Genomic DNA, 19,229 nt, shown 5'->3' with positions numbered 1-19,229 from the left:
TCTTGAGGTTATGTCTGGTCTGCAGATAGCGGCCTCTGTTCCTCTTAACAGGGAATCCCCCATGACCACCACTCTCCGTTTTTTCTTCACAACATTCTTCTTTCTCCATCCAGGAGGATTCTGAGGGCTTACAAGGTTATTCATTGCTGGCAAAGTCTTATTTTGCTGTATTTCTTCATGGTTCTCCTGCGTGAGAGCCTGGTACTGGTTCCTGAGCAGTATGGGTGCTGACTGCCTCTCGATCCTCCTGCTTCTGTGGGTCACATGCTTCCATTCCTCTGTTTCCTCAGGTGCAGTTCGAATTTCTTCTCTTTCTGAATCATGAAGAGATAATTCTGCTCTGTCTAAGAACTCTTCACCTTCCTTAATGATTTTCAAGGTAGTTAACCTCTCTTCTACATTTCGCAACTTTTCCTCCAACAGGGACACAAGCTTGCATTTCTGGCATGTGAAGTTTGGCTTTTCCGCTGGCAAGTCTGTGAACATGTAGCAGGATATGCAGCTCACCAAATGGCTCCTGGACTCTTCCATGTTCTTATTGTTAATGTTCTGAAAACAGTGAAAAAAGCTTAAAAAAAAGCTTCAAAATGCGTGCGCCAGTAGGCGCGCGGTTTACCGATGTCCTCTTTTCAGTTCCAACAGCCAAAATCCAGTGTTCTTTGAGCTCGCGGAGACTCTTCAGTCTTTCCACTTTACCACTACTTTGTGGGTGATATGGGGTATGGAATGCTTGTTGAATTCCTAGAGCTGACATGACTTCATTCATTATTTCACCTGTGAAGTGTGTACCTCTGTCACTCTCAATTACCTCTGGTACCCCATACCTGCAGACCACCTCCGCAAGCAGTTTCTTTGCGGTTGCCGCAGCCGTGGCTTTGGCAATCGGGAAAGCCTCTGGCCATCCTGAGAACAAATCAATACAGACCAACACATATTCCCATGATCCTGACTTTGGCAGCTGAATATAATCAATTTGCAGTCTCTGGAATGGATAGAGGGGAGGGGGGTGTGTTTGGGTGGTGTTTTAACTACTCTACCCTGATTATGTGTAGCACATATCATGCACCCTTGTACCAGGTTTTCAATACAGGTGGAGAATCCTGGTGCCACCCAATGTTTCTGCATCACACTCATCACACCCGTTTTAGATTGGTGTGTCGGCCCATGTAGTATCTGGGCAGCTGCTGGGTACAGTGCCCTTGGAAGGCATCGTCGTGTCCTTTCCCCCATACCCCATTTGCTTCCTTCAGGCATGCACCTTCCTTTAACCACTTATCAACCTCCTCCTTTTGAGCCTGAGCCTGCATTTGGGATAAGATGTCCTCCGACACAAAGGGGTTTTTAGGGGCACTTAGCTGACGTACTGTTGACCCTTGTTGCGGCTTACAGGCTGCTGTTTTTGCCGCTGCATCTGCTATCGCGTTTCCTCTGCTTACCTGTTCGGTGCATCTGGTATGTGCTCTTACCTTTATGACAGCTACTTGTTTGGGTAGTTGTAGCGCATCAATTAACTGCTGGACCGCATCAGCATTCTTAATGGGGTGTCCTGCTGCCGTCAGGAAACCTCTTGACTTCCATATTGGACCAAAATCATGCGATATACCGAATGCGTACCTAGAATCTGTGTAAATGTTAACAATACTACCTTCCGCTAGTTTACAGGCCTCGGTTAGGGCCCTAAGTTCAGCTTCTTGAGCCGACTGGTGTGGGAGCATTGGTTCTGCCTTGATTACTGCATTGAGGGAGACAACTGCATATCCAGTATGGAAGGTACCTGAATCGTCCTGATGACGGGATCCATCTACAAAAAATTCAAAATCTGCATTTTGTAATTCATGTTCAAATACAGTAGGTAAACCTGCCGTTTCTTGTGCCATCATTTGTACACAGTCATGAGGAACTTCCTCTCTTGGATCTTCCTTAAAAAGCACAGTACCTGACTCCTCCTTTAGATCCGAGAGAGGTAACAAAGTTGCTGGATTCAGGGTAGTACACCTCTGTAAAGAAACATTGGGAGGCATTAACAGTGCACATTGTAACCTGAGATGATGTGCTGCTGAGAGGTGAGCGGGTTGCACTTGATTCAATATAGTGTAGACATCATGAGGTGTTAGAACGGTGAGCGGGTGGTCAAGAACAATGTCTGCGGATTTATGGAGTAATAGTCCAGCAGCATGCAGAGCACGTACGCAGGATGGTGCACCTCTGGCTACCGCATCCAATCTGCCACTAAAATAGGCAACAGGTCTCTGATTATCACCGTGTGTTTGAGTTAAAACTCCTGCTGCATGTCCAGCTTGTTCATGAAGGTACAGAGTAAATGGGAGCTCATAATTAGGGGTACCCAAAGCTGGAGCGGCCAAAATACGGTTCTTGAGAGAATAAAAACAGTCTATTGCCTCTGATGTTAGTACAAAAGGTGTTGGGGTAAGACAGTCATAGAGGGGCTGCATCAAAATAGAGATGGCATGAATCCACTGTCTGCAATAGGAAACAAGTCCAAGAAAAGTTCTGAGGGCTGCAACATTAATGGGGATGGTGAATGCCTGTACTGCTTGTTTACGTGCATTTGTTAAATGACGAGCTCCTGGTGTAATGCAATGTCCCAAAAAGGTGACTGAAGATTTACAAAACTGAAGCTTATCTTTCGATGCCTTGCAGCCAGCGTGATAGAGAAACAACATAAGCGATATAGTTGCACTATGACATTGTTTCCTGGAGGGGGCACAAATGAGCAGGTCATCGACATATTGCAAAACAACGATATGTGGTTCAGACCATCCCTCCAGTATTTCCTGCAGACTTGCAGTGTACATTGTGGGTGAATTCTGGGCACCCTGTGGCAACACTGTCCATGTATATTGACTGCCCTGGAATGTGAAAGCAAACAGGTACTGGCAGTCAGGATGTAATGGTACACTGAAAAATGCATTTGCCAAATCAACCACTGAAAAGCAAAGAGAGTTAGAAGGTATCTGTGACAGAAGAGTATGCGGGTTGGGCACAACTGGTGTTAGAAGTTCTGTGGCTTTGTTAACCAACCGGAGGTCATGGACCATTCTATATGCGGCTGGTTGTCCTGGCACACTCTTTTTCTTTACTGGGAACAGGGGAGTGTTGCAAGGGGACTGGGTTTTGACTAGGACTCCTCTCTGTAGTAATTTTTGGACCTGCTGGGCTATGGCATTCTCCTGAGCCGAGCTAAGGGGATACTGCCTCTGTTGAGGCAAGATGGCTCCTGGTTTTAATTTCACCATTACTGGTTGAACTCTTAACCTACCAACATCTGTTTTGTCTGAGGCCCAAAAATCATGTGGTACAGCCTGCTCCAATATCGGGGGAAACTCATTTGTCTCTTCTATGCTGGCAATATCTAGTGACATAATTTTGCAAAGGGTACTTGGTTTTAAACCTGGGGTCATGGTGACAGTGCCATCGGGATGATACTCAATATGTGCTTGTAATTGGGACAACACATCATTTCCCAAAAGGTTACATTGGCCTCGGGGCGATACCATGAGCTGGCTATGTACAGTAGCTCCTTGAATTTGCAGGGGAATTCTTTTAGTGACAGGAAGCAGGACAGACGGGGAATTGAAGGGGGTGGCAATGACATGATGTGAAAAATCAGTGTCAGTATATGGCCAATCACCTTGCGTAATTACTGAATTGTCGGCCCCCGTATCTACTTGGAAATCGATTTCATGTCCCCCTGGTAGGTTCACCTGCACTATACAACTGGGAGTTGGGGGTAAGGAGATGAGGGGGTTCATGTGCAAGCTACCCTCATCCTATGGGGGCGTTGTTTGGTCGGCTGGAGGACCCGTACTCTGAGCATTTGGATACGGGTTGGTCCTACAGTTCTTTCTAAAATGTCCTGGCTTTTTACATCCGTAGCACAGTTTCTGTCCTTCTCCTTCAGTCCGTCCTCTGCCTCTGTTGTTTCTGGGGGTCGTCTCTACTATATGTATTCTGGCAGCTCTTTTTGCCTGCGCTATGTCATGTTGTGCCCCCTGAGCTATTCTAGCTAAATCTTCTGCTTTCACTGATCTCCAGTCCGGTCTACTTGCTTTTACCTTCTCTGCAATCTCTTTCTTTAGTCCATTCTTGAAAGCACTTGCTAATACCCTCTCACTAGTCTTATTCCCGGGGTTGAACCCCATTTCTGACCAGGTTTTCTTTAGTGCATAGAAATAATCCTTAGGATCTTCCTCCTTCCCCTGCACTCTATCTTCTAGTGTAACTTGCTTTTCTGCTTGCCTATCTTGACATGCTTTTACCAACGCTGCTGCGAATAGGACTCCAGCTGCTGCATCATTAGATTCTGCATCTACGGGTCCGGTCCTATTGGCATACTGTTTTTTTGTCTCATCTATCAACCTATCATAGCGGGCTTCATCTGCCAATTTTCCCTTAATTACCCCCTGCAGATCTATTCTAGTGGCATGATACGTATCCTGTATGGTGGTGATCATTCTAGCGAAACCCATAGGGGACTGGGACGGATCTGGCAGCTGGGAGATCAGTGCCAACTGCTCTGAAGGGCTCCATGGTCTATACATTAACATTGTGCGAGCTTCCTGACCTGGAACCACTGCATCCCACCCTGCTGCTGCTGCTGCTCCCGGTGCTCCTGGCACAACTACCGTCCTCATTGGGAATAGACTAGCTGGGTGGGGTCTCGGTCCTCCACATGCCACACAGATGTCTACTGTCAAGGGATTCTGCTGTCCACATCTGGGGCAAACCCAACATTTAGATTCCTGGGAATTCTGGTACTGGGGTGGGGGTGACGTCGGGAGCGGACAGGGAGGAAAATCTGTCATTCCAGTTTTTGTCAGTCTGTAACGTCCGTCTCCTAATTCTTCAATCTTTCCTTCAAAATAAGCGCATGTGACGCGCCCCCTGGGCCAGTGTTGTTTGGGGGATACCCGGAGCCGGATCAGATGGGGGTTGTAGTCTCCGAGTGGCGATGACCCGGTCCGTGCCCAGGGTGTCAAGCTCAGTGGGTGGCAGTCCTTATAGATGTTACTAGATGTTCTTTTATGTCGACTACGCCACCCGTTGAATTGCGGTCAATACGGCCGCCGCTGCAGCAGGGTCCACTGAGGCTGGTGATGTGTGTGCAGCTTAGGTAGTATAACCCCCAACGGGAGGGGTATAGCCTCAGGGGGTCAGGTGTAGAGGATGGTGGTTGTGGAGGTGCAGGGAGGATAGTAATGAGACTCAGAGTCGGGCTGTGCAGTTCAGGGTCTTTACTTACTGCTGTTGTTCTGGTCACTCCGGCCTTGAGTGACCGCCCGAGCCGTGCTGCGTCCACCAGGTCCTGGACTCGGCCAACTCCCAAGTAATTCTGGAGCGTGATCCTGAGCTCCCTTTCTGACGTTCCTTCTCTCTGGCCTTCCCCACCAGGGATCCACCTAAGTCCGGCTCCCTCGGGCCTCTTGTTGGTAAACCCTTGTCTCTGGGTTCCCTGACCCTATTCCTGGTCTGCCTTCCGGGTGGATTTAGTGGGTGGTCGTGGCAGATCCTGCCCACGACCTCCGGTCTCTGGCTGAGGATTAGTGCCCTCCACCAGCTTGGGATCCGGTACCCTTGTGCCAACTCTTCACCCGCTGATCTAATCCTGGGTTCTTGGAGTTCTCTCTTCTCCCCCTCTGGGTCCTTCTTTCTCCTCTCTCTCTCTGGGCCTTGGAGCTGCTCTTCTCCTCTGCTCTCTTCCTCTGACTCTGCACAAAAACTTCTCTACAAAAGACTGACAGACTGACCAAACCTCTACAAAAGACCCTGATCTAAGATGGTTCCCACCTTATATACTCCCTCTATGTGTGAGCTCAGGTGACCAGCACCCAATGAGCTCCTAGCATTACCCAGACTGCTCCCCCTATCTGCCCCTACACTACTGGGATGTTCCACCCCCCTCCCACTCCAGCCAGGGACAGACGCTGTCGTACCTGCACATTTCTCTAGTGGGAGTACCATTGGTCTGTCCCCCGGAAATGGGATGTATGTAGTGCATGCAGCCTACTGAGCTCAGTTCCACACTCCATCCTTACCCGGGAGTGGAATATCACACCTCTGGCTGAGGTGCAATACCCCTGTAGCAGCCGAATCCTCAGGGTGCTACATTCCCCCCTGGTAAATCACAGCACGTCCTCGGGCTGTTAAAGATAAAAACATCCAAAACATACAATTATTTTTCATAAACATCAACATATAAACATATAAAACATCATATATATCATCAGCAGCAATAAACTCTTCATATAAAACTTTTCATATATAACATTCTTGTAAACACTCTTGCTCCTCCGGCCACGGTGCAACTTGTGACCGGGTAAAGCGCGACAGTCTCTTAAAGAAAATGGTTTCCTATAAAACCGGTAGGGGGCGCCTTAGGAAGCGCAACTATATACAAGGGGAGGTATGGCCGCTCTCAGTCCTCGGCCAGGTAATGGGAATAGGGACACACGGGTTAACAGTTCACTCTTGTCCCAACGGGGACATATTTAAATCAGCAACAGTTCTTGGTACCCCGACGGGCAACTTTATACAGTCTCTCTCTACCGTACTTCAACGACGGCGTCCTCCTGCTCTTTCTTGTTGGTTGGTTTCAGTTTCAGACCCGTCCGGGTCCGCTTGCTCCTCCTCACACCGCAGCTCCTCCTCCGTCAGGCGATGCACATGGAGGGCGTAGGGTCCTTTGGCACACTTGTGCCGGGTGAAGGTGACCTCGTCCCCTACATACAGGTCACGACCTCTGTGTCCCTCCGGCAGATGGCTTTCTACGTCTCTGCGGGTGACAAAGACGTCGCCGGGGGTATGATGGTCTCTTATGAAGCCCCACCCATGCTGCAGGTTGAATTTAATCACAGTCCCGGTGGTACGGGGACCATGAGCTGCACGGGGGTTCCTCCTGGTCCGGCTCTTCTGCTCCGCGCTCCTTATCTGTGCTTGCTGTTCCCGGACCCGCCTCTCTCTCCGCTCCTTCTTGAGGACCTCGAGCTGCTGGCGGCAGCGCTCTGCACGCTCCGCTGCGGCCGCCCGAGTCTCCTGAGTGAACCCCATGAGGTCTCCTCCGGTGGGGTCCCACTCAAACTGTGCCTCCTCTAGCGGGGGCGAGGTCCTCTTTGCAGGCTTCGGAGCCGGAATCAGGGGCTCGCACATGGGCCTTGCTCTCTGGAGTTCTAGCTGAATGTACTGCTGGGGCCATACAAAGGGCTGCCCATCCGGGCACGTATGCTGGGCAAATAGATTTTCACCCAGGTGCGGCACTCTAGATGTTGAGGGCGCGTTGATGGTAGCGGCGCCCGGGTTGACCAGGCCTTGCGACCAGGCTTGGGGCACCCTAAAGGCAAAGGGCACCGTAAGAACGGCGGCGCCCGTGGTTACTCGGCCCTGCGACCAGGCTGGTGGCTCCGCGGAGGTAGGGGGCGCTGTTGGAATGGCGTCGCCCGGGTGTACTAGGCCTTGCGACCAGGCCGATGGTATTTCCTGCTTGGCCACGCTCGAGGTCGAGGCGTGTGACGTCACAGGGGTCGCGGCCGCGGTTTCCGGTTGAGGCCTAGTCTGCGGCGGTGACGATGCAGCGACGGGCACGGCAGGGGGAATTTCGGGCTCTGCGACGGGGAGCTGGGGCAGGTACACGGTTTCCCGGCTCGGGGTAGAGACGTCCCCTTTACCTGCCTCCATTCGTTCAGCTCCCTTCTCGGCGCCGTCTCCGGCCTTCACTCCTCCTGCACCATCCTCAGAGGCGGTCTGTCTCCTCGTCTCGGGTGGCGTGCTCCGCTGACGGGTTTCGGTCTGCTGGGCCATCTCTCGGCTCCACTCCGCCAACGTCTCTCGCTGCACCCGGGCCATCCTCCGTGCGAGGCCCTCCAGCGCAGTCTGTGCACACTCCCGGTCTCGGGGGAGCTGTGCCAGGACCTCCACTAGGCCTAGTGGAGTTGTGGCTTGTAGCAGGCTCCTGACCACTGGGTCGGTGCTGCCTGACTCTCCCTCCATCTCCGGGTAGGCTTTCTCTGGACTCCTCTCCAGACTTCTTGTCTCCGGGTGCGCTCTCTCCAGACTCCTCCAGGCTGCACCCATCTTCGTTCTTTTCTTCTGTCTCCGCCCACATTGAGGGTGGTCCCGGGGCAACTTTGTGATTGTCAGTTCCAGGGGCAGTTCTCTTACGCTGATGGACACTTCCAGCATCACAGTCTCTGTTGGTGGGCGCGGTTTCCGCTTTTGGCGCCATTCTTCGACCTGGCCCACGATGGGAGGTGGCCTCTTGCCACCCTCTGGCACGCCCATAATGGCGTCCGCTCTTCCAAGGCGGGAAATCTTTGGAAATGGCGGGAATCGTCTCCCAGTGGCGGGAAACTCCATGGATGGCGGGAAAAAGCTGCAAATGGCGGACAACCGGCGGGAAACGACCTGTGATGGGGTCCGTTGGCGGGGACCCTCCGGAACCGGCGGGAGACTTCTTTTTAAGGTAACGGTGAACTTCTCTTCAGGCACGCAGTACCCGGTTGTTGCGGGCACGTTATCCTGCCGACTACGCCAAAGTTGACGCGCCCCCTGGGCCAGTGTTGTTTGGGGGATACCCGGAGCCGGATCAGATGGGGGTTGTAGTCTCCGAGTGGCGGTGACCCGGTCCGTGCCCAGGGTGTCAAGCTCAGTGGGTGGCAGTCCTTATAGATGTTACTAGATGTTCTTTTATGTCGACTACGCCACCCGTTGAATTGCGGTCAATACGGCCGCCGCTGCAGCAGGGTCCACTGAGGCTGGTGATGTGTGTGCAGCTTAGGTAGTATAACCCCCAACGGGAGGGGTATAGCCTCAGGGGGTCAGGTGTAGAGGATGGTGGTTGTGGAGGTGCAGGGAGGATAGTAATGAGACTCAGAGTCAGGCTGTGCAGTTCAGGGTCTTTACTTACTGCTGTTGTTCTGGTCACTCCGGCCTTGAGTGACCGCCCGAGCCGTGCTGCGTCCACCAGGTCCTGGACTCGGCCAACTCCCAAGTAATTCTGGAGCATGATCCTGAGCTCCCTTTCTGACGTTCCTTCTCTCTGGCCTTCCCCACCAGGGATCCACCTAAGTCCGGCTCCCTCGGGCCTCTTGTTGGTAAACCCTTGTCTCTGGGTTCCCTGACCCTATTCCTGGTCTGCCTTCCGGGTGGATTTAGTGGGTGGTCGTGGCAGATCCTGCCCACGACCTCCGGTCTCTGGCTGAGGATTAGTGCCCTCCACCAGCTTGGGATCCGGTACCCTTGTGCCAACTCTTCACCCGCTGATCTAATCCTGGGTTCTTGGAGTTCTCTCTTCTCCCCCTCTGGGTCCTTCTTTCTCCTCTCTCTCTCTGGGCCTTGGAGCTGCTCTTCTCCTCTGCTCTCTTCCTCTGACTCTGCACAAAGACTTCTCTACAAAAGACTGACAGACTGACCAAACCTCTACAAAAGACCCTGATCTAAGATGGTTCCCACCTTATATACTCCCTCTATGTGTGAGCTCAGGTGACCAGCACCCAATGAGCTCCTAGCATTACCCAGACTGCTCCCCCTATCTGCCCCTACACTACTGGGATGTTCCACCCCCCTCCCACTCCAGCCAGGGACAGACGCTGTCGTACCTGCACATTTCTCTAGTGGGAGTACCATTGGTCTGTCCCCCGGAAATGGGATGTATGTAGTGCATGCAGCCTACTGAGCTCAGTTCCACACTCCATCCTTACCCGGGAGTGGAATATCACACCTCTGGCTGAGGTGCAATACCCCTGTAGCAGCCGAATCCTCAGGGTGCTACACATGCATTCATCCATACATCCACTGTCCTCAACAGACCCTTATCTTTCAGCCATCCATGATAGGAGTTAAAGAAGGATTTCCATTTCTCTCCATTCATCTCTCCATTCTCATTCATTCCCGCTTTACACAATATTTTGTCAATTACAATCAGTGCCTGTTTCCCTTCTCTGCGTACCACTAAGTCTTTGGCTATAATGCCTTCCTTGGCATTTTGGTTCCCCATTTTTTTCAGTTCTCCTCACCTAGAAGAGACTCCTCAGTCACTTAGACAATAGTCACTTAGACAATGGGCCACAAAGGTTTCTGAACCATTCCACTACTAGCCTCTCTAGGACTTATACGCCAACCAGAAAAACAGACCAAAAACATCTATCCCGGGACACATCCACAACACAATCATTGGATCCATACTTTCATTCTTAAATTCTCCAAAGGATAGAAGGCAGGACTGTCAATTTATCTGAGGGATTCTACTGGTTCAAAGGGACCTGAGCCAGACAACAATCTGTTGAATTACCTGGGGAGCCGACCGCTCGGAGGTGAGGGAGTCTCTTCTATGCAGTGATATAATTAGGTAGAATAAAACAGTTATTCTTACCTCAGCGCTGTATATATCACCAACAGAGAGCTTCACTCGTCCCACGTCTCGGACCGGTCGAGCACGCCAGCTGTCGTCACTGAATTTTGGGTCTTCTATCCTTTGGATTACGAGCTCGGAGAGAATGAAGACACAGGACAGGATGTTTGTGTCTAAACATACTCTAAAAAAACTTTATTACAAAACACAGGGCTAATATACACCCTAAAGGCAGGAAACGGATTTGCCATATATGGTTCGATTATACAGTTTAGCTGAACAAGCGAAAAAAGCTAGTTTCTGTATGCTTTAAAATATTTAATTAGACTTATCTAGTTAGCAAGGTCATTTCATCTTTCTGCAAGAACACATTATTGCTACAAGAAAAAACATCTGGCCAGGGAGAATCACGTTATCTTTTTAGCAAGGACACGCTATTGATACAAGAAGGACCATTCATGGCTGTTGTTTTCACCTAAAATAACTGTCAGACTTATATAGCATAGATGGGGCCTTTAAACTTGAGGGACTCCATCTTCTGCTATAACAAAATCATATCCACTTTGCTTGGACAGTTAAACACAGCAGAATTTCTGTGCAAAAAAGCTGCAGAAAAAATGCAGCATTTATGCTACATGTGACCTAAATGTCCAAGCAAAGTGCATATGATTTCATGAAAACTCCTGGTCTTGGTGCACCTACAGTAGCTGTAGTACCGGGCAATATAGATACAGTTGAAACCAGAAGTTTACATACACTATAGACAAATACACATATGCATGTTTTTCTCAATATCTGAGAATCTTAGTAATAGTAATCTTAGTGTATGTAAACTTTTGACTTTGTAGTAAGTAATAAAAATGCCTTAAAAAACATTCTCTCTCTCTCATTATTCTGGCATTTGGCAAATATTAAAAATTATGGTAATCCTAACTAACCTAAAACGGAAAAGGGTTATTCTGAGTTCCGATATTGAGAAAAACCTGCATATGTGTCTTTTTTTATAGTGTATGTAAACTTCTGGTTTCAACTGTACATTTTAACTCTATGTGGAGCCTGAAAAAAAACCTCATGTAAAACAAATGCCACTGCATTTTTAAGTGCAAAATCAAAGCTTTTCTGTACTATTAAAAACGCTGCACATATGCACCAAAATGCATCAAATAATGGGGAAATTGCATAAAAGAAATGCAGTAAACATGCAATAATCAGAGCAGATTGTTATTGTGTTGGGTGGCGAGCAAACTGGAAGAAAACATGTAGAAAGAAGCAGTAGAAAAGTCAGCATTTATGCTATATGTGAATACAGCTTCAGTGTTACATTTTTATTACATTTTTTTATTGGTTTAATGGAAAGAAAAAAATTGATTGCGCAATTTTTTTAATATAATTTATTGATCACCATAAATAATCTGATAACTAGATGAGCTCACGATTGTGGGTATCCACCATCACATAGGTGTCAGAGATCCAGCAAGCCCCTCGGCCTGGGCAAATAAATCCAATATAACAAAAAAAGCCTTCATCTCTGGTAAAATCTTGGAAGCTTTATTACATTTTCTTTAAAAATCAAATCACAAACAGGACAATGTTCTGGTATTGATGCATTTCGACTTTAGCAGACTTAATGTTAACATGTTCCTCTTATGTTTCTTCCTCATTTAAAAACATTAGCACACTCCCCCTGCAGTGAAATCACTAGAATTAATTAATTATATGCAAATACGTGTAGTGGATCAATAGATTCAAATAGCAAAACATACGCAATATTCTGAAATTGAAACAATGTTCCACATAGCAAAAAAAATAATGAAATCAAGGCAAAAGAATTTTTTCAAAATTAAATATTTCTCTTCTCTTTCCTTTTCACATAGCAATTGTTATTTTTGCAATTTTCTGTTCAGCATTTTTTATATATTTTTTTGTTATAATCTCTTTATCTTAATCTGTCCTGAATCATATATTGTTGTTCAGAAAAAATGCAGTCTGAACAGATACAAATCATTACACCATAGAGGATAACATTCAAAATGTGCCTGGGATGACAGCTAGACACTTTTAATGTTATATTGCCCATACAAGGTTTTCCATAAATGGTGACATGAACGTTATACTATATTGTATCCCAAAAAATATTTATAAAAAAAAAACGGCTGAAATATATGATTCAGACGGAACCTCCAATGGAAGATTTCCTATAATGAGGCAGATGGAGGCATTGTGGATGCCGTCTGGCCTATGATCCAGCGGGGTCTATTTTTTTAGGTGTGCATAAAAGTTCCGTCGGCACACAGTTTTGTGCACTTCTGAAAAAAAGGACACTACTGAACAGAGGCCATATGGAGTCCCGAGTAACTCTGCTCCCTCTTTATGGTGAAAGAATCTCTCCCAATAGTGAATCACGCCACTTGGAGATTTAGAAGGAAACCCTGGTGTAAGTGCTCAGCGTAGAGCACAGGTTAAATGTGATCCCAAATGTTTTGGAAAATGTTCCTAACAAAACCTTCAAATCAATCCACGCAAAAGCCCCCATTCAGATCTATCAATGGGAATAAAGGGGGCTTCCACATTACTGTTAGTACAAAGGCTCTGGAAAAGCAAAGTGGCTCCTCACTCCCCAAAAGAAATCCAGCGAATTCTGCACTCCCAAATCCTTTTGCTGCCCCTGCCATCTGAGCCCCATTGTGACTAAACCGCAGCTAACGTCCACATGTTTGGCATTTCTGTAGCGGCGAGGGCCTGCCTAATTTACGGGTGAATGTCTCCAGAAGCATGAGCAAGGCATAACATACTGGTCACTACAACAGCAGTTTGCAATTTTCACTTAGCAATATTCTCTGCTGCTTGTTTCTGGAAAACACCCATAGAGTCAAAATCATCACTACACCTGTAGATAAATTCCCAAGGGGGTATCATTTCCAAAATTGGGTCACTTGAGGGGGGATTCTGCTCTTCTGGCACTTAAGGGCTCTGTATATGCAATCTGAAAACTATTCTAGAAAAATCTGAGCTCCAGGAGGCAAATAGCGCTCTGTCCCTCCAGAGTCTCGCTTGTGGCTAGCAGTACTGTACAGCCATATATGGGGTATTTCTATATTGAGCAGAAATTGTGGGACAATTTTTGGTGCCATTTTTACCCATTTCCAAGTGTAAAAATTTAAAATCAGGAGCTAAAACAAAATTTTGGTGGTAAAAATGTAATTATTTTTTCTTCACTTCCTAATGGTATAAATTGTTGTGACCCACCTGTGGTGTCAATATGATTATCGTACCCCTAGATAAATTCATTGAGAGGTGTAGTTTGCAAAATGGGGTCTCTTATGGGGGGGTTTTTGCTGTTCTGGTACTTCAGGGGCTCTGCCAATGTGACATGGTACCATCAAACCAGTCCAACAAAATCTGAACTCCAATATAGCACTCCTTCTCGCCTGAGCTTTGCACTGTGCCCCAAAAGTGGTTTTCGACCACAAATGTGGTATCGGTGTACTTAGGAGAAGTTGCACAACAAATTTTGGGGTCCATTTTCTCCTGCTATCCTCATGAAAATGAAAAAAATTGTTGTTAAAACAACTTTTTTGTGTGAAAAATATATTTTTTCATTTTCACAGATCAACATTGTAAAATTCTGTGAAGCACCTATGGGTTCAAGGTGCTCACCACACATCTAGATATATTTCTTGAGGGGTGTAGTTTCCAAAATGGGGTAACTTGTCAGGGTTTTCCACTGTTTAGGAACAACTGGGGTTGTCCAAACACGACATGACATCCGCAGACCATTTCATCAAATTCTGCGTTCCAAAGCGTCACTCCTTCCTTTGAGCCCTGCCATGCGTCCAAACACAAATGACTCACGAAAGAAAGCATGATATACTGTATCTCAATATAGGCAATGTAGCTCAACATATATACAAATGTAACCCATGCTAGTAATATTATTAGGACTGTAATGGACAAATCATCATATAGACCATATATGAAAGAAAACTCGGCATGGTAAAGACGATCAAAGAGTCCAGAGAATATTAAAATATATAATGTTTATTCAAAAATAGAAAAATAGGATAAGGAGGAGAGGGGACACAACACATATGTGATTGTTTGACATGTGAACAAGAAAAACAAGGCACGCAAATAAGGGGCAATGCCAAATATAACGGCTGTTTATGTTACCATCACAGATATTAATAGATATCACAAAATAAACACCGCATGTATCCCAGTGGTGGCAAGAGTCACCATACACATATATGTATATAATAATAAAGTATTAGCATACAGCATAATCAGAATTCATTACCTGATATGGACAATTACACATGCAGGGGCCCCAATGCGCAAGCGAGCCACCCCGATGCACGTTCGGACCTGTCTTCGTTAGGCGGTGCAGAACAAGTGAGATGTGAGGGTTTAAAAAGGGGCACAGGACCAATTGCCGTGCACCTCGGAACCGAAAGTGATGCATGCGTCGCCACGGCAACCGTGATGCCAGGCGGCGACCGCGTTATGTGACAGCGGTGATCAGACGTCACCACCACATAAATATACGGAGAGCCGGCCGAGATGACAGGGCCGTGGCGCGCATGCGTACAAGGTCCAGGGATGGTGGAAAAGGACATACATGCAAACCATAGGTATTATTGTCTAAAATCTATCAGGGGTGGTCATATAATCAGTACATGGTATGTTGAATATGATTTATAACCTGTATGATACATTTACATATAATCAGGTGGCAGTGATTATTCACACCTATTGCACATAAATATATATGTATGTATTAATTCACACTCAATGATGGAACAATAGGGGCAAATGAACAATATCATTACCATATCATAAATATCCACATGTGCAGGTGATGCATGTGCACACTGTGTGCAGAATACTAACTATATATCAAAAAAATAATAGTGGTCAAGTCGTTAAATATCAAAGAAATGTTATGAAAATCTAATCAAAAGCACACCGGTGCACATGCAAAGCATATCACCGAACCAATAGGTTATACACATTATAGGCTGCTACATGATGTATATCGAATAAGAGTAGCAAACAATAGAACTAAACAGGCCCACCCCTCCACCCAAAGGAAAAAGACTGTCATCGGAAGTATAGCTATCAGTCATGGTTTGTTCTTAGGATGTCGTATCTATGTACATATCGGTCAAGGCCAAATCAGTCCAGAAACCACTATGATAAATGAAACATAAAAACAAAGTTAAAAACATGTACAGATGATCACTGTGTGGGATGGAATCAATGCAACAGACAGTGCATCATAAGAATGGGACAAAAGACAAATTTTCATTAAGTCCTGCCGGATGTAGTGTCTTAAGGGTCCAAATCCAACGGGTTTCAAGCTGTGCCAACCTCTGTGATATTCGACCACCCCGAATATTGATGTCAATTTGATCTATACCTTTTACTCGCAAAAGGCTGCCATCACATTGATGGTACAGCTGAAAAATGGCGCAGGAGTATTTTAAGGGTGCATTTGTCCGTGTGTTCAGATTACGCTAGAATTCCAAGAATGTGTTCTTTAATGCACACCTTAAGCTGACGTGTTGTCAGCCCGATATCAATCATGTCACATGGACAGGTGGCATAATAAATAACATTCTTGGAAGTGCAAGTAATATGTTTCTTAATTGGATAGTTCTTAATCCGGTCAGAATCCTGGAACATATCAGCACGATCATTGTTGGTACAGTCTACACATCGTCTGCACGGAAAACATCCACCTTGGCGCCAAAAGTTATCAAGGAACGTAGTCTTGGGTTCCCCTATATAATGACTACGGACAAGCGAGTCACTTAGATTCCTTGAGTGCCTTGCAGTGATGGCAGCCTTATCGGGCAAAAATTTTGAAAGGACCGGGTCTGCCTTGAGGATAGCCAATGACTTATTAAGGGCCTTTTTCATAAGGGAAAATTAAGAATGAAAGTTGGTTATAAATCTCACATGAGTATTATCTTTTCCTCATTAGGCTTATACAATAGGGTATTGCGAGATGAATGGCATGCTCTATTATATACCTTTTTAATCATTCGCCGGCTATACCCGCTCATGAAATCTCAATTTTAAGTCTTTGGCTTGTTAATAATAATAATCTTTTTATTTATATATCGCCAACATATTCTGCAGCGCTTTACAATTCAGACAATTTACAAACATTATGGGCGCTGTCCCCATTGGGGCTCACAATTTACATTTCCTGTCAGTATGTCTTTGGAGTGTGGGAGGAAACCGGAGAACCCAGAGAAAACCCACGCAAACATGGGGAGAACATACAGACTCCTTGCAGATATTGTCCTTGGTGGGATTTGAACCCAGGACCCCAGCGCTGAAAGGCTGCAGTGCTAACCACTTAGCCACCGTGCTTGTTGTTCAAAATCCACATTTGTAGAGGATATCCGACGAAGGCAGAGAAATTGTCCCATTGGGACAGATTGTATCATATGCCTCGGATGTGAGGAAGAGGCATGCAATAACATATTGGTTGCAGATGGCTTTCTAAATATATTCGTCTGTAGTGTATTGGTATTATCCCTCTTTAATGTCACGTCCAAAAATTTGATCACATCTCTTTCAGACTGATATGTGATGTGTATGTTACGGTCATCTCTATTCAACTGATCCATAAACTCATGTAGAGATGGTACTGATTCCTGCCAGACCAGGAATATGTCATCAATGTACCATGTCCAAAGGGGAACAAGGTCCATTGCCGACTCCTGATCTGGCAAGGAGAGGTCCCTTTCCCACAGTCCCAGGAACAGGTTGGCATATGAGGGGGCAAAGGATGCCCCCATCGCTGTTCCCTAGAGCTGTAGGAAAAATGACCCCTTAAAAGTGAAAAAATTATGGGTAAGCGTGAACTCAAGCAGCTCAAGAACTAGACTCTTAATGTCTACTGGTAAGTTGGACATATCCCAAAAAAATGTAGTTGCCTTCAAACCATTGAGGTGTTTAATATTAGTGTACAGGGACTCAACATCCACTGTCACTAATGTGGAGTCTGCATCAACGTGTAAACTATCAACTAGGTGAATAAATTTGCCAGTATCCTTTAAAAAAGATGGCAAGGACTCCACTAATGGTTGAAGTTTTGAATCAATCCATCTGTTGACATGCTTCAGGAAGTTCCCCCTTCCCGAAATAATGGGGCATCCCGGTGGTGTTTCAATATTCTTATGGATTTTTCGGAGTAAATATAGTGTTTGAATAGTTGGTTCCATTATCAGTATTGCTGAAGCGAAGTCCCTAGTGATCACACCCTTCTCCGTGGCCCTCAATGGAGTCTTTTTCTTAACCGATTCAACTTTGTTATCTCTTACAGACCTGGCTCCCATAATGGTAAGGCTGATGCTTTATCTAGGATCTTCTCCAAAAGATCCTTCTACAGCAGCACCACCAACAACTATTCTGCCTGAGTCCAACTTCCTGGGGGTGATCCATAAAGACTTGCTGGAAGATATACAGTAAGCATACTGGACAGACCCAATTCTTCTGTATCCACCAAATGATATATCTCTTACCTTTCAAAATAAAGTATGGACTCATAATCATTGCATCTAACTGAAAGTATTAAATCTGATCCATAACTCCAAGTTAGTAGTACACAAAGGTATTAAAAAAAACACAAGAATTTTGGTCTCATTTCTTTTGGTGGCCCAATGCCAAAAAGATGTTAAACAATATATCTTCCTGTAACACCTGTGCTATGCATAAAACTCCCCGTACATCACCAATGGGATTATTGCAGCTTCTGAAAATTCCATCTCGTCCTTGGAGCTCTATAGCTATGGACTTTAGTGTGGAACTACCAGTTTCAAAGGTAAAGAATTCAATCCTAGTAGTGGTGGACTGACTCACAAAAGCAGCACATTTTGTTGCAGCACTGGTTTACCTTCTGCTAAAGAGATTGCCGATCTTGTAATTCAAAATGTGTTTAGTGTTCATGGGGTTCCAGACAAAGTCGTCTCTTATCGTGGAACACAATTTACATTGAGATTCTGGAAGAATTTTTGTACAGCATTGGACATTGATGTCAGTTTATCTTCTGCATTCCATCCCCAATCTAGTGGTCAGACTGAATGCACAAACCAAACCTTATAGCAATATCTCAGATGCTATATTTGTCATCTTCAGGATGACAGGAATGATTTGCTTCCTATGGCAGAATTTTTATACAACAATTCTCAAAATTCTTCGACCAAACAAACACCATTTTTCACAACTTCTGGGTACCATCCAAGTATTCTTCCTACTAAAAGACACTAAGTATTGCCCAGGAGAAATATGAAGAAGCAGCAGTTAAATCTTGCAGACCTTCTCCAGGCTTCCAAGTGGGTGATGAAGTATGGTTTTCCACCAAGAATTTGAAACTCCATATACCCTCACCTGGTCCTTTTAAAATAATTGGACAAGTTAGCTCAGTAGCTTTTCACCTTCAACTTTCCTGAGCAAAGAGAATACATCCAGTGTTCCATGTCTCCTTACTAAAGCCATTTGTTCCAAATCCTTTTCCAGGGCGTTGTCTACCACATCCTGATCCTATTGAAGTAGATGTGCAAGAACATTACAGAGTTGAAAAGGTCCTGGATTCCAGAATATTCAGAAACAAGTTGCAGCTTTTAATTAAGTGGCAAGGGTACGGCCATGAAGATAACTCCTGGGAACCTGTAGAAAATATCAATGCTCCTTGACTACTTAGAGAGTTTCACCAAAAATACCCACATAAATTAAGCCAAGCATCGTTTGGAGGCCGCTGTTGAAAGGGGGGAGTAATGTTAGGATTCCTGTTGTCCTTCTACAGTTTGACCACTTGTGGCTGCTATTGTTCACCTTAATAATTGTGCTGCAA

At 45.9% G+C, this 19,229-nt stretch overlaps 1 long non-coding RNA gene across 1 annotated transcript in view; it reads left to right on the top strand.

Annotated features, from left to right (window-relative positions):
- Nucleotides 1-17,813, top strand: part of LOC141271329 (uncharacterized) — a 51,728-nt gene extending 33,915 nt beyond the window's left edge. The window contains exon 3 of the long non-coding RNA XR_012321896.1: nt 17,703-17,813. This is a non-coding gene — a long non-coding RNA (uncharacterized lncRNA). The remainder of the gene's footprint in view (nt 1-17,702) is intronic.
- The last annotated feature ends 1,416 nt before the right edge of the window (nt 17,814-19,229 follow it).

The sequence above is a fragment of the Phyllobates terribilis genome, unplaced genomic scaffold, assembly GCF_046119375.1.
Source record: "Phyllobates terribilis strain yellow unplaced genomic scaffold, ASM4611937v1 Scaffold_5__5_contigs__length_657084704, whole genome shotgun sequence".
NCBI classification, from domain to species: Eukaryota; Metazoa; Chordata; class Amphibia; order Anura; family Dendrobatidae; genus Phyllobates; species Phyllobates terribilis.
This window is presented reverse-complemented; position numbering and strand designations above follow the sequence as displayed.